Source organism: Cetorhinus maximus, chromosome 23 (assembly GCF_964194155.1).
Source record: "Cetorhinus maximus chromosome 23, sCetMax3.hap1.1, whole genome shotgun sequence".
Classification (NCBI taxonomy): Eukaryota; Metazoa; Chordata; class Chondrichthyes; order Lamniformes; family Cetorhinidae; genus Cetorhinus; species Cetorhinus maximus.
In genome coordinates this window covers 37,461,747-37,477,014 of record NC_135901.1, presented here as the reverse complement: position 1 = coordinate 37,477,014, position 15,268 = coordinate 37,461,747, and the positions used below count along the sequence as shown (strand labels likewise).

The window sequence follows — 15,268 nt, the reverse complement described above, 5'->3', positions numbered from 1 at the left end:
AACACACTCCTGGCTGGTCTCCCACATTCTACCCTCTGTAAAGTTTAAGCCATCCAAAGCTCTGCTGTCTGTGTCTTCACTCACACTGAGTCCCATTCCCCTAACACCCCTCTGCTTCCTAACCTGTCTTGGCTCCCAGTCAAACAACAACTTAATTTAAAATTCTCATCCTCGCTTTCAAATCATTCCCTGGCCTGGCCCCTCCCTATCTCTGTAATCTCCTCCAGCCCCACAACCCTCTGAGATATTTGCTCTGCTCTAATTCTGGATTTTTGTGCATTCTCTATTTTAATGGCTCCACCACTGGTGACCCTGCCTTCAGTTCCCTCATCCCCAAGCTGTGAAATTCCCTCCCTACACTTCTCCCTCTGTCTACCACACTTTCCCTCTTTAAGACACTTGAGTATTGCTAAAAAATGACATTAGTGAAAACTTTTCATCTTGTACTCATCAGGACAGACGCAAGAACAAGGAATTTCAAAGATTATCAGTCGGGCTCATAATGTGGCTCACTTATACTTGCTAGAAGCTACATATATTCGTACACAGGAAACTGTCCACTGCAGGCAGAAGGGACGTCCAGGCATGGGGCCTTTTGTTGAATTTAACAAAAGCATGGAGGATGATAGCTCTTTGGTGCATTCTCCAAGTCAATGCCTTGACCAATCAGAGCTGACTGGCCAACCAGTCAACACCCTTTCCTCGTGCAGCATAAATTGTTGTTTGCTCAGAAATTTGGTTTTCTTGCATCTGTCCAGATGAGTGCAACATGAAAACCTTCAACACTATGTCTCTCTTCAGCAATACTTAAATTCTGTACTACTGAGTGGCTTTGGGTTTATAATTCTATTGTTGCTGATCTAAAAGTTCCGGTGAACGCACTTTTATGAATGTCTCTCTCGGGCCCTGTGGAAACCCTGTTGCTCATTGCGCCGAAGGGCGAAGAATGCGCATGCGCCCGTAGCACATTTGCCCCTTTCCTGGAATGGGGGCGCATGCGCCCTGCTGTACGTTACCCCCCAAAAGAGATGGCGGTCGCGCATGCGCCCATCCCTGCTTTGCCCCTATAAAGATGGCGACCGTTAACTCAGGCCAGTTCTGCTGAAGGGTCATGAGGATTCGAAACGTTGACTCTTTTCTTCTCCGCCGATGCTGCTAGACCTGCTGAGTTTTTCCAGGTAATTCTGTTTTTGTTTTGGATTTCCAGCATCTGCAGTAGTTTTTTGTTTTTAACTCGGGCCTTCCTCCCGCAGCGCCGAGCAAACCGAACCACCGCTGGCTCCTTATTGAGGGTTCGGGGCCGATACCGTGAGCTTATGAAGCTTCCAAACTCACCCGCCGGCCCTATGTCTATTCACGGCTTTGTTTTCGGCTCTGGATCTGCACTCGCTCTTTTTAAACCCGCATTTTAATAAATCCACTCGCTCGCGCTCTCTTCCTGTCTGACTTCACGGGCTGCGCATGTTCCGACTCCAAATGATTGACGGAAGCTTCGGACCAATAGGAAAAGGGGGCGGGGCTGGATGACCGAGCGGGAGCGACTGCTCCTCCAACCAATCGGAGTGAATGAGGGGCGGAGCCCTTTGGGAGAGGAGCATGCGCATTGCCGGGGCGGGACTGGGATGAAGGCGGTCGGGCTGAAAGTCCAGCGGGTGAGAAAGGGCCGAGTGCAGGAGAGGAATGGAGCCGGAGGGTGGACTGGGAGGATTCACAAACACCCGGTGTAGGACTCCAAACCCGGATTAGAAACAAAAACAAAAATAGCTGGAAAAACTCAGCAAGTCTGACAGCATCTGCGGAGAGGAAACAGTTAACGTTTTGAGTCCGTGTGACTCTTCATCAGTGTTCTAATAAACAGTTATATGGACTCGAAATGTTAACTGTTTTCCTCTCCGCAGATGCTGTCAGACCTGCTGAACCTTTCCAGCTATTTTTGTTTTTGTTTCAGATTTCCAGCATCCGGAGTATTTTGCTTTTATGTCCACCTCTCTCGCTCTCTTTCCTCCTGGAAGGTGCTCCTTAAAACCTGCCTCTTTGACTAAACTTTTGATCATCTGACTGAATATCTCTTTACGTGTCGTATTTTGTTTTCTAATGTGAGTATGAAGCGCCTTTTGTCATTTTATTACATTAAAGGCGCTTTTTGTTTATAAATTGTTGGTAGTTACAGCTTCTCTGGGAGTCATTTCATTTTTTGCTTGTAGCAGATGGCATGTTTAACATGATATTGGGATACCGGTGTGAGTGTGCAGATGTGATTTGTTATGTGTGACTTAATGAACATGCGGAAAGGCAGGGCTGAGTCTGCATTGAAGAACATTTCCCAGACATGCTCAGCTACTCGACAACAGAACAACATTGAGGGATTAATGTGGACAATAGAATGAGGCAACATGTTAAATCATCAAGGCACTGATACATATCCTACAGAGTATGTTTAAATCTATTCAGCATTTTCTTCAGTGCTTAAGTATCCTTTCCATATGGAGTCTGGAACTGCACACAGTCCTTCAAGTTCACCAATATCCTCTGGAAATTTAAGATTCCCTCACTGCTGTTGGACTAAACTCCTCTAGAAATGAACATCAGCTCTATCTTTGTTCTCTTATCAACTTATGTTGTTCCTTTAGTGATTCATGTGGGTGTATTTTATTTTCAGAATTCTTTGATCATCTACCCCATTTAATTTCTTACATTCTAACCAAAAACTGCCTTTTTATTGCTCCTCCCAAAATGAACCTCCTCACATTTCACCGGATTGAATTTTATTTCCCATTGATCTGTCCAGTTTGCCAGTCTGTTTCTATCTTCCTGGATTTTTTGCGGGACTCCCCATTATTAACTCTATCACCCAACTGTTATCACCTGTAAATTACATAAAGATATTTCCAATTCCAAGTGATGAACAGTAGTTGCTCCCAGCACGGATCCCTGCAGGACATCACTTCTCACTTTCTTCCAGTCTGAGAAACATCCCTTAACTCCTTCCCCCTGAGCACTGTTTTGTGCTCAGATTTCCCTCAGTTCTGCTGCTGGACCCTCCACTCCACACAGTCTGTCCTTGGTCACTCTCATAGGCCACGTATCCTGCAGACATGAATGGAGCAGTGGTGGGGGAATTGGGGATCAGGTCCGATGGTAGCAGTATTGATGAAATGGGCTCCTCTGTCCAATGTGTTCTGAGGCATTGCCCCAGCTTCATTTCAAATCTGTCCACTTAAAAAAAATATGTAATCATCTTATTGAAGCCAGTCACAGTCTCATGACCCAGACCTCCCTGTCGCTTGCCATTTCAACACTCCACCCTGCTCTCATGCCCACATGTCCATCCTTAGCCTGCTGCAATGTTCCAGTGAAGCTCAACGCAAACTGGAGGAACAGCACCTCATCTTCCGACTAGGCACTTTACAGCCTTCCGGACTGAATATTGAGTTCAACAATTTTATCTCCACCTATCACTGGCCCTCTATCCAGCTCTACCTGTCCCACCCCCCCCTGCTGAGTTTTTCCAGGTATTTTTGTTTTTGTTTTGGATTTCCAGCATCCACAGTTTTTTTGCTTTTATCCAGATTAGAAACTCCTGCAGCCCAGTTTACACCGAGTGTTTGGAAACTCCTTTGGAAGGGGAGGATTTACACACAGCAAACTCAAACCAAATGTTAAAAGCAAAATACTGCGGATGCTGGAAATCTAGAACAAAAACAAAAATACCTGGAAAAACTCATCAGGTTTGACAGCATCTGCGGAGAGGAGCACAGTTAACGTTTCGAGTCCGAATGACTCTTCATCAGAACTAAGGGAAAATAGAAAAGAGGTGAAATATAAGCTGGTTTAGTTGGGGCGGGGGGACACAGGTAGAGCTGGGTAAAGAGCCAGTGATTGTTGGAGGGAGAAATACCTGGAAAAACTCAGCAGGTCTGGCAGCATCGGCGGAGAAGAGCACCGTTGACATTTCGAGTCCTCATGACCCTTCAACAGAACTAAGTAAAAATAGGAAAGGGATGATATATAAGCTGGTTTAAGTGGGGTGGGGGGGGGGGGGGGGGGGGTTGGAACAAGAGGAGCTGGGTAAAGAGCCAGTGATAGGTGGAGATAACCAAAAGATGTCAGAGACAAAAGGACAAAGAGGTGTTGAAGGTGGTGATATTATCTAAAGGAATGTGCTTTAATATCGCCACCTTCAACACCTCTTTGTCCTTTTGTCTCTGACATCTTTTGGTTATCTCCACCTATCACTGGCTCTTTACCCAGCTCTTCTTGTTCCAACACCACCCCCCCCCCCCTCTTAAACCAGCTTATATATCACCACTTTCCTATTTTTATTTAGTTCTGTTGAAGGGTCATGAGGACTCAAAACGTCAACTGTGCTCTTCTCCACCGATGCTGCCAGACCTGCTGAGTTTTTCCAGGTATTTCTGTTTTTGTTTTGGATTTCCAGCATCCGCAGTTCTTTGCTTTTAAGCATGACACCAAGTTTTGCTCCATTTCCACCGTGAATAATTTCCGTAATGAACAGAAGTAGGAAAACACCCGCATGTTTGGATGGATTTTATTCCATTTAACCGATACTTAACTCCGTAGACACATAGCTAAAACCAGGAATTACGCGAGGCGTAAAACCTCAATTGATTTTGACTCCATCGACTTAACCACTTGGCCACGATGACTGGCCCTATGTACAGGTTAGTGTCGTTGGTATAAAAATATATATGGCTAAGCAGAGGAGGAGGACATTCGGCTCATCATGCCCCTGCCTGCTTAGGGAAGAGGAATTCAGCTCATTCAACAACCCCGCCTTTTCTCCACAGCCATTTATATTTTTATTGTCTCTCCTCGTTATTCCTGTTAAAGTGAAACCCCCCACACACCTGCTTTAACTGTGAGCTGGCACTTTTTCGACCAATGGGGTAATTGTAGCAGCAGTGGGGTTAGAAACCACACCTCAATAAAGAGTAAGACCTATAACCAGCAGCTACGACTGCTCAGTTGCTCGACCAAGCTCAGGATACTACTGTTCATCGTCTTGGCTGGTGTTGCCACTGAAATAAAATAGAAGCAAAGCAGCAACACTACGTCATAAGGCCCCACAAGCCTCCTCCATCACTTAATAAGATCATGGCGGATCTCCAAACTCAACACCAATTTCCCACCCGATCCCGATAGCCCTTCATTCCCTTAGAGTCCAAAAATCAGGAGAATTTTTGGATGTCTGTTCTTCCAATGACCCGAGAGTTCTGTGGACAACTGGATGAAATCAGCAATAATAAGAAGCACAGTCGGTAAGATTCGAACTTTCCTGGGGAACCCCAGTGGATTTTAAAAGCATCGTTTTCACCACTCGGCTAGATGATTGACCAAGGATCCAATGCTTTTCACTCAATCATCAATATCAAGAGTTGCAGCTTCTGCTTCTCAGCTGCACCTCCTTCCAAACATTGTGATCCATTTTCCTCAGGAGTTGTTCCTGGATTTAATATTTATCTGCTTTGTGCCCTCATTTTGAAACCAGATTCGAGTCAACATCCAACACAAACTGAATTGCAAACCTGACGGACAAACAGTGGAAAACAAGTCACTCGGTAACACAAATCCCGTGGTGCTCATTTTCAGATTCACAACAGTCAGCTTTTCAATAAAATAAAGGAATTTTACAGTGAAACGATTCAGAAAGTTGGTGTGACTTTTATTTGTGACTCACTCACTCGGGTATTCTGTAAATGCTGCTCGGAGGTTTAGTAACCGGGATATAATCTACTTGCGTTTTCCTGAGCCTGTGCTCGGAGTATTGGGAGGTTTGGTCCGGGCAGGAGTATCTCGCGTCCCAGGGATGGGCAGTAACCCGCTGTTTGAAGCTGCAGTCGCCGCTTTCTGCTGGTAGTGGGTGATTGGAGAGTGCGGGGTCGGAATATTGCTGCTTTTCTGCTTTTCCCCGTCTCACTCACTGTGGAGCTGAGGAAGAGAGAATAACTGATGGGTTTGTTTGAATCCAATAACTTCATAAATTTCCAATGGGTTAGATGTTGGCACCTGGTGGGTCTAATTGTTTTCTCATTATATTTGAAATGAATATTCGAAGAAAATCCGTTTGCCTGGGAGCTCACTGGATAACAGTGGAGCCGCCAACATTTCGGGGGTCCTGACATTCAGCTCAAGTACCCAATGACAACCGGGAACTGAGTGACAATGAACACTGATGGGTGAGACCACCCTGGGTGGTCTCGAACCACCAACTTTTAAGTTAGCAGCCAAACGCGCTGATCAAATGCGCCACAGAGACCGAGACTGAGCGAGTTAAAACTTCAGATTGCTGCTACAGGAATGACAATTGTTCTCTATCCGTTTTACTCTTCCAAAATAAAGGTTGGGACATTCATTGTGGATACATGGAAACGGTTTGATCCCACCCACTGCAGACACATCCATGTCACCGGGAACCAGCTTTCCTACAACCGGTGCCGTCTCCCTTCCAGCCTTTCGGTGTCTTGTCTGTTACCAAGTATTCTCATTGTCCCGAAGCCGATATTAGGTTTGAATTCCTGATGTGCAGAAACGAGAATCCTTTCAATGCCTCACATCAGTTAATTTTACTGATAACATCAGAGTCAATGTTCCAGCATCTTAAAGAAGGGAAAGGTGCCTTGACTGTCTCTGGTCAGTCGGGCAGTTCACTCTTCATTCTCCCCTGATTCCGGTTCACAAAGAGTTTCTAAAGATTCACAAAGCTGGAGACTGGGTTTTCTGGTTTGGTTCCTTCTCCATTTTCCCACCTGCCAAATGACAATATTTTCCAAAATCTCGTCTCAATCCTCCGCCTTGCATCATGTCCAGGGATGAGGAAATTCAGTTTTGTGGAGAGATTATTGAGACTGGGATTGTTCTGTTTCGAGCAAAGAAGATTGAATGGAGATTTCATGGAGCTGTTCGAAATAATGGGCGTGGGGGTGGTGGGGACAGGAAATTTGATAGAGCAGATAGGGACAAACTGTTTCCACTGACAAGGGTCAGTAACCAGAGGGCTGGGATTTATGATAATTAAAGAAAGACAGCTTTGCATTTACATAGCACTTTTCATGACCAGCAGACGTCTCAAAGCGTTTTCCAGCCAATGAAGGAGTTTTTGAAGTGTCGTCATTGTTGTGATGCAGGAAACACGTCAGCCAATCACCGCTCAGCAAACTCCCCCACCCCCAACAAACAGCAACGTCACAATGAGCAGACAACCTGTTTCAGGTTTGGAACTGTGCTTCAGGCAGTGGCTTTAAAATCCATTAGCATCTCACCACTCAGGTTCAACTCACGCTGATACGCTTCTCACCTTTCATGACTTTCTCCATGTCCCTGCTGAATTGATTCTGGGTTAAGTGGATTAAAAACCTTCCACCCCTGGATCCAAATCATGTGCAAAATGACAAGAACACTTTGCACTGATTTTACTCAGTCCCATGACATCAAAGGGAAGAAGGTGAATTTTGCTGGAATGGGTTGTAAGATGATAGAATGACTCTGAAGGAAGCAGCAGTGGGGATGGAAATGACACAATTATAGACATTTACAGCACAGAAAGAGGCCATTCAGCCCGGCAGGCAGCTTTGAAAGAGCAGTTGTGATTGGTTGATCAGGAGTGACATTTGTCCCAGTTTGAAAAGCAGGAAGAAAAATCTGTCCCATTCCCACCCACATTTTGCACCATCATCCCTTTAGTCAGTTTCTCTCTCATGCCTTGTAACCTGTCACAGTCCTTCCCTTTTGTCCTTTCACTCCCTTCCTTCCGCCTCTGGACTTGTTTTCCACCTGTTACATCTCTGACTTTTCCAGCTCTGATGAAAGATCATCCAGCTGGAAGCTTAACTCTCTTCCTCACTCCACAGACGCTGCCAGACCTGGTTTCATTGAATAAGGAATTCCTGTTCATTGTGATAGTTCACACAGCGGGAAGGGAAAGGTTTTCCCTGGCTGGGAATTGAACCTAGGCTGCGGTGGTGAAAGCACCAAATCTTAAGCATGAAACTCTCCGACTTCCAGTGAAGCCGAGGACAGTTTTCACTCATAAATCAGCAACTGTGATATTAACAAAGTGGGATGGAGAAAGACTCAGTTTGAGCAGTGATGCTGCTGGAGGAATGGAGAGCTGGGGATCACCCATAAATGCAGAAAAGTTTAGAAAAAAAAAAAATAATGTCCAGCATAGGGCTTGAACCCACATCCGTCAGGTTAAAAGTATCATGCTCTACCAACTGAGCTAACAATGCATAAAATGAAAAAAAGTGTTTTTTCACCTGGAGCCTCAGCTTGTTATGAATTTCAAAGTGTGGAAGGTAATCGACCTACAAAAGCCCCGAGGTTGTAATGCATTCCTCTCAATCACCAAGAACATCATTCACATCTTCCTCTTCTTAGCTGCACCTCCTTCCAAACATTGCAAATTCCTCCGGCATTTTTCAACCTGGTATTTTTCTGTAAAATTTTAACATGAAGGTGCAGAATTAATGTGAATAAAGCTTGTGATGGTAAAAATGTGTTCACCCCCTTGGGAACTGAACCACATTGACCCACACAGAGGAACACACACAGACACATACACCGAGAGTGACATAGGCCCAAGGAGAGAAAAACGCCCAGAAAACAAGGATGTCACCAACTTGGCCAATTATTGTTCCATTTCAGACTGCAAATTTAGAGAATGTTTGCAGATGAACAGGAATTAGAATCACAGGGCTGCTGGGGTGCTCTTGATTTTATTTAACTGATAATTAATTCTGCAGATAGCTTGTTGCCATCAGGAATGATGAGAAGGGGAATTGGTAGAACTCAAACCAAAGCCCCCAATGGATTTCAAACACATCACCTTAACCACTCAGCCAGGACTGCCCACTAATAAACTCATATTGTATAAATAATAGAATAGATACAGGGAGTTTCAGAGGAAAAAGGCCTTCCAATCCGTGCCATTGCCCCACCTTTTCCCAATCACCCTGGGATTTACACGGCCTCTCCTCAATCTTCCATCCGGAATACAACACTGCATGGCTCTGCTACCCCTTCGCCACATGGAGAATTTTATGGAAGCCCCTTAAACAACAAATCACTCAAAAGTTTGGTAGCGGTGGGAGCTGAGCCCTCATCACCATAGAGGTTGGGACCGGGACCAACAACTGAGCACATTCGGTCTCACTACCATATTCACATTAGACACAGCCATTGTCTTGATTGGCATTGGCACTGAATTAGCAAATTAAAAAACTATGATCAGGAATGGGCAGAAACCTGATTGGAGGGATTCAAACCTGGAGTTCTGGGAACGATGGACATGGATTTGGGGGATTACAAAACGTTTAATGATTTTTGAAAGGAAAGTGAAGCTCGAGATGGGGCGGCAACATACAACGATGGAGGAGTGAAGGGTTTGTTTTTATTTAAGGTCAGCAGTAATGATGGAAGATTTAAAGGAAAGGGGGACAGTACCTGAAAAGAGAGAACCATTGACAACGATAGCAAACATGGGGAAGTTGGGTGGTCAGTCGTTTAGTGGGAATAGGGCCAATGGAGCAGGTGATGCACACAGAGGGCACTGAGAAGGCATGAGGGGAGATGGGGGAAAGAAAGATGAAAGACGTTGGTTCAGGGCTCAGATGAGGCGGATCTTTAGAAACAGTTTGTCCCGATGGGTTAGTGGAAGGGAGGGAAGAAGCAGAGGCAGCTGATCGGATTGCCTCAATCTTAGTGACAAAGAAACTCCATGAGCTCCTCACACTTGTTGTTGGAGGTGAGGATGAAGGAGACAGGGGAGAGGGAGAGCCCTTCAAAAGGAACTAAATTGTGTTATAGATGTTAAAAAGGCTCGACACTCTGTTTACCTAACACAAAGCTGATTTATTTGAATTTTATTGAAAATATATAACTGGGCTGGAGTTTATTAACATTAGCAGAAAGAGACCCCAATGAGCATTGTTCAGGCATGAATGTCATTAGTAAGAAAATCCAATCCCTGCAGTTATTTGTGAGCTCACTGGTGTGTCAGCAGGTGGGATGACCGAGTGAATCTCTTCCCACACTCAGAGCAAGTGAATGGCCTCTCCCCAGTGTGAACATGCTGGTGCATAAGCAGTGTGGATGACTGAATGAATCCCTTCCCACACACAGTGCAGGTAAACAGCCTCTCCCCAGTGTGAATGCGCTTGTGTTTCAATAGGGTGGATGAATCAGCAAATTCCTTTTCACATACGGAGCAGGTGAACGGTCTCTCCCCAGTGTGAACTCGCTGGTGTGTCTGCAGGGTGATAACTGAGTGAAACCCTTCCCACATTCGGAGCAGGTGAATGGCCTCTCTCCAGTGTGAGTGCGTCGATGAATTTCCAGCTGGGATGGTCTTTTGAATCCTTGCCCACAGTTCCCACATTTCCAAAGTTTCTCCCCAGTGTGAACTCGCTTGTGTTTCAGTAGAGTGGATGCATCAGCAAATCCCTTTTCACACACAGTGCAGGTAAACAGCCTCTCCCCGGTATGAACCTGCTGGTGTGTCAACAGGCTGGATAAGTGAGTGAACCCTTTCCCACACTCAAAGCAGGTGAATGGCCTCTCCCCAGTGTGAAGTCGTTGATGTGTCTACAGCATGGATAACTGAGTGAATCCCTTCCCACACTCAGAGCAGGTGAATGCTTCTCCCCAGTGTGAATGCGCCGATGAATTTCCAGCTGGGATGGGTAACTGAACCCCTTCCCACAGTCCCCACATTTCCACGGTTGCTGTCCAGTGTTTTGACAGACCAGATGATTGGCTGAAGCCTTGTCCACACACAGAACACGTGTACAGTTTCTCCCCACTGTGAACGGTGCTTTTTCCTTCCATGTTCAAAATCCAATGATATTCAAGTTACGATAAATTAGGCGACTCTGTCAGATCCTGATGTGATGTTTGGCTTCAGTTTCCCGACTGAAAATCCTCCTCTTCTTATACCCTGTGAAATTTATTTAAAACAGAAAAAAGGGAGTGAGCGAGAACCCACAAAAACACAAAGGCAGGTTGTGAAATTGAGCTGAATGAATCTGAGAATTTATGGGGCCGGCACGAGTAAAAAGTGACCATGAAAACTGCTGGATTGTCATAAAAACCCAACTGGTTCACTAATGTCCTTCAGGGAAGGGAACCTGCCATCTGATCTGGACCTAAGCAAGACTCTGGCCTTTATGAGATGAGAGACTGAGGGACCGAGAGAGAGAGGGAGATAGGAGAGGCAGGGGTGAAGGAGAGGTATGTTATACATCTACAACTTGACCAGAACTTTTACAGAATCTCCCAAATCCTCAACCTCCACCACCTAGAAGGACCAGGGTAGTAGCTGCATGTGACACACCATCACCTCCAAGTTCCCCTCCACGTCACACACCATCCTGACTTGTCTGACATCCAGTCCTGGATGAGCAGCAATTTCCTTTATTTAAATATTGGGAAGGCTAAAGCCATTGCCTTCAATCCCCGCTACAAACTCCATGCCCTAAACACTGACTCCAGCCCTCTCCCTGACAACTATCTGAGGCTGAACCAGACTGTCAACAACCATGGTGAAATATTTCATCCCAAGATCAGCTTCCAACCACATATCCACATCATTACCAAGACCGCCTATTTCCACCTCAGCAATAAAAACAGAAAATGTCAGAAATACTCTGGAAAGATACAAAGGTGATAGATTGGGCTCAGTGGAAGGGCGATTTGGTGGTGGGAGAACAAAAGGGAAGGCCTGTGCTCGAGTGGATTCACCTCAGTAATATCGCCCAACTTTGCCTCTGCCTCAGCTCAACCATTTCTGAAACTCTCATCCGTTTCTTTGTTCCTCTAGACTTGAATATGCTGACACTTACCTATCCGGCCTCTCACATTCAAGCTCAAGAAACCTGGGATCATCCAAAACTTCACTGTCTGTATCGCAGACTCACAGAATTGTTACAGCACAGAAGGAGGCCATTCAGCCCGTCCTGTCTGTACCGGTTCTCCACATGAGCCCGAATCTTAGTGCCATTCCCTCACCTTCTCCTCATAACTCTGCACATTCTTCCTTTGCAGGTAATAATCCAATTCCCTCTTGAATGCCTTAATTGAACCTGCCTCCACCACACTGTCAGGCAGCACATTCCAGATCTTAAACATTCACTGTGTGAAAAATCTTCTACTCATGTCTCCATTGATTCTTTTTTCAATTGCCTTAAATCTCTTCCCTTTCATTCTCAATCCTTCCACCAATGGGAACAGTTTCTCACGATCTACTCTGTCCAGACACCTGATGCTCTCCCAATCTACTCTGTCCAGACCCCTGACGATTTTGAATACCTCTAATCATAACCAAATAAATCTTAGTCACACCATGTCCCATCCCCCCATCGCCATTCTGCTCATTGAACGACACAGGACCCCGGTTTTGCAGCATCTCAATTTTTAAATTCACATCCTTGGTCACAAATCCCTCCATGCTCTCTTCCTCTCTATTTCCAGTCACACAGATGTGTAAAATCTTATCCCATATGCAAAACAGATAAACCTTATTCCTTCCGCATTCAAAGGTCGATGACATTCAGGTTCTGAGGAATTGAGTGACCCTGTGAGATTTTATTTTGATTCTTGATTTGAGTTTCCTGTTTATAAATCCTCCCCTTCTAATATTCTGCAAAAGAAATTTACAAGACCTATATCAGACGGAACAAACGTTTCTCTTGGTTTGAGTTTGCTGTGTGTAAATCCTCCCCTTCTAAACCCCTGTAAAAGGAGTTTCCAAAACCCATCCCTGTCAGTCCAGGATAGAAATGCACAACATTCTCTCCTCCTGCTACCTGGACCAGGATGACCGCGCATGTGCCCTGCTGCACGTTGCCCCCTATAAAGATGGCGGACGTTACCCCGGGCCTGGCAAAGTGAGAAATCCAGATTTTTTCGACCTGTTCTCTGCAAACACAAGACCGGGACCTTGTTATTTGGGGTCTGCGGCCTGCACTCTGTGTTTATAAAGCCTCCCTGCCCACTCCGCTGGCTTCATTCCTCCTCATACACCCACTAACTCTGTTAAAAACAAAAAACTACTGCGGATGCTGGAAATCCAAAACAAAAACAGAATTACCTGGAAAAACTCAGCAGGTCTGGCAGCATCGGTGGAGAAGAAAAGAGTCGACGTTTCAGGTCCACATGACCTTTCAACAGACTTGAAGTATAGTTAGGAGAGGGGTGAAATATAAGCTGGTTTAAGGTGGGGGGCGGGGGGAGAGAGAAGTTGAGGGTGGGGTGGTTGTAGGGATAAGCAAGCAGTGATAGGAGCAGATAATCAAAAGATAACACGGACAAAAGGATCAAAGAGGTGTTGAAGGTGGTGATATTATCTAAAAGTGCTAATTAAGAATGGATGGCAGGACACTCAAGGTACAGCTCTAGCGGGGGGGAGGGGGGGTGGTGGAAAGATTGACAAGGTATTAGTTGTAGATTTAAAAATAATGGAAATAGGTGGGAAAAGAAAAATCTATATAAATTATTGAAAAAAACAAAAGGGAGGGGGAGGAAACGGGGTGGGGATGGGGGGAGGGGGAGTTTAAGATCTAACGTTGTTGAATTTAATATTCAGCCCGGAAGGCTGTAAAGTGCCTAGTTGGAAGATGAGGTGCTGTTCCTCCAGTTTGCGCTGGGCTTCACTGGAACAATGCAGCAAGCCAAAGACAGACATGTGGGCAAGGGAGCAGGGTGGAGTGTTAAAATGGCAAGCGACGGGGAGGTTTGGGTCTTTCTTGCAACTACAACCACCCCACCCTCAACTTCTCTCCCCCCGCCCCCCACCTTAAACCAGCTTATATTTCACCCCTCTCCTAACTATACTTCAGTTCTGTTGAAGGGTCGTGTGGACCCGAAACGTCGACACTAACTCTGTTAGTTTGCTCCACTCGACATTCACTCACCTGCTCTGAGCAGCTTCAGTCACAGACCAGTACTGCGCATGCTCATGAAACAGACCGCAATGCGCATGCTCCAAACACACACACACACACACACACACACACACACAGTAATGCGCATGTGCAGCTAGCTTCTGGAATGAGGAGAGGGCACATTCTGCCCCGCAGCGAATGCTGGTTGAGCACCCCGCCATTCAAAGGCGATAATGTGCAACAAAACATATCAGAATACGATGCCAAGGGGGCAAGATATAAAATTCTTGAATCAATCGATGCAGTGGCCAAATTGGCCTGGCCTTCACCATAATTCTCTCCTGGATGTAATGAACAGCAGAACCAACCCCGACAGTTAGACCTGAACTCAGTGGAGTCTCAGCAGTTGGGCTGAGCTGGTGACCTATTATTTTCCCCCTAACATGGAACATTTAACCTGCCTCTTGCCAGTAGCGATTCTCTGACTGTGGATCAAATCATTTGAATTTTTAAAGTTGAAATGTTAACATGTGAGCAAACTGAATAAAGCCCTTTGCACACAAGAAGTATCCGAATAGCCTCGCACGGGTGAGACTGTGTTGCTGTGTCAGTAAATGGATGATATAGCGAATTCCTTTCCATTTCCAGCTGATGAATGACCTGTTTACAGTTTGGGATTACCTATATGTTTTCAGCTCAGACATGGATATCGAAATCTACTGGTGATGGGTTCCTACATAAGAACAAGGAGCAGGAGTCGGCCATTCGGCCCCTCAAGGCGGCTCCACCATTCAATAAGATCATAGCTGATCTGAAAGTTTCCCGAAATCTGTTTCCTACGTACCCCCGATAATCTATCACGGCGTTGCTTACCAAGAATATATCCATAAAATCAAAAAACTGCGGATGCTGGAAATCCAAAACAGAAACAGAATTACCTGGGAAAACTCAGCAGGTCTAGCAGCATCAGCGGAGAAGAATAAAGTTGACGTTTCGAGTCCTCATGACCCTTCAACAGAACTGAGTAAAAATAGGAGAGGGGTGAAATATAAGCTGGTTTAAGGTGGGGGGGGGAGGTGGGGGGAGAGAAGTGGGGGAGGTGGGGTGGTTATAGGGACAAGCAAGCAGTGATAGGAGCAGATAATCAAAAGATGTCACAGACAAAAGAACAAAGGGGTGTTGAAGATGGTGATATTATCTAAAAGAATGTGCTAATTAAGAATGGATGACAGGACACACAAGGTACAGCTTTAGTGGGGGTGGGGTGAAATGAGACTAACAGGGCATAAAAGGTATAAATTTAAAAATAATGGAAATAGGTGGGAAAAGAGAAATCTATAAATTATTGGAAAAAACAAAAGGGAGGGGGA

General features: G+C 45.4%; 3 protein-coding genes and 1 long non-coding RNA gene across 4 annotated transcripts in view; 3 read left to right on the top strand and 1 right to left on the bottom strand.

Annotated features, from left to right (window-relative positions):
- LOC144697569 (uncharacterized) overlaps nt 1-15,268 on the bottom strand; it is a 721,063-nt gene that overhangs the window by 66,452 nt on the left and 639,343 nt on the right. The gene's annotated exons all lie outside the window — the stretch shown is intronic.
- LOC144697492 (uncharacterized) overlaps nt 1-15,268 on the top strand; it is a 756,645-nt gene that overhangs the window by 110,433 nt on the left and 630,944 nt on the right. The window lies entirely within an intron of this gene.
- The window catches only part of LOC144697562 (uncharacterized), a 51,756-nt gene that overhangs the window by 10,106 nt on the left and 26,382 nt on the right, over nt 1-15,268 (top strand). The window lies entirely within an intron of this gene.
- LOC144697480 (uncharacterized) overlaps nt 1-15,268 on the top strand; it is a 142,050-nt gene that overhangs the window by 102,372 nt on the left and 24,410 nt on the right. The gene's annotated exons all lie outside the window — the stretch shown is intronic.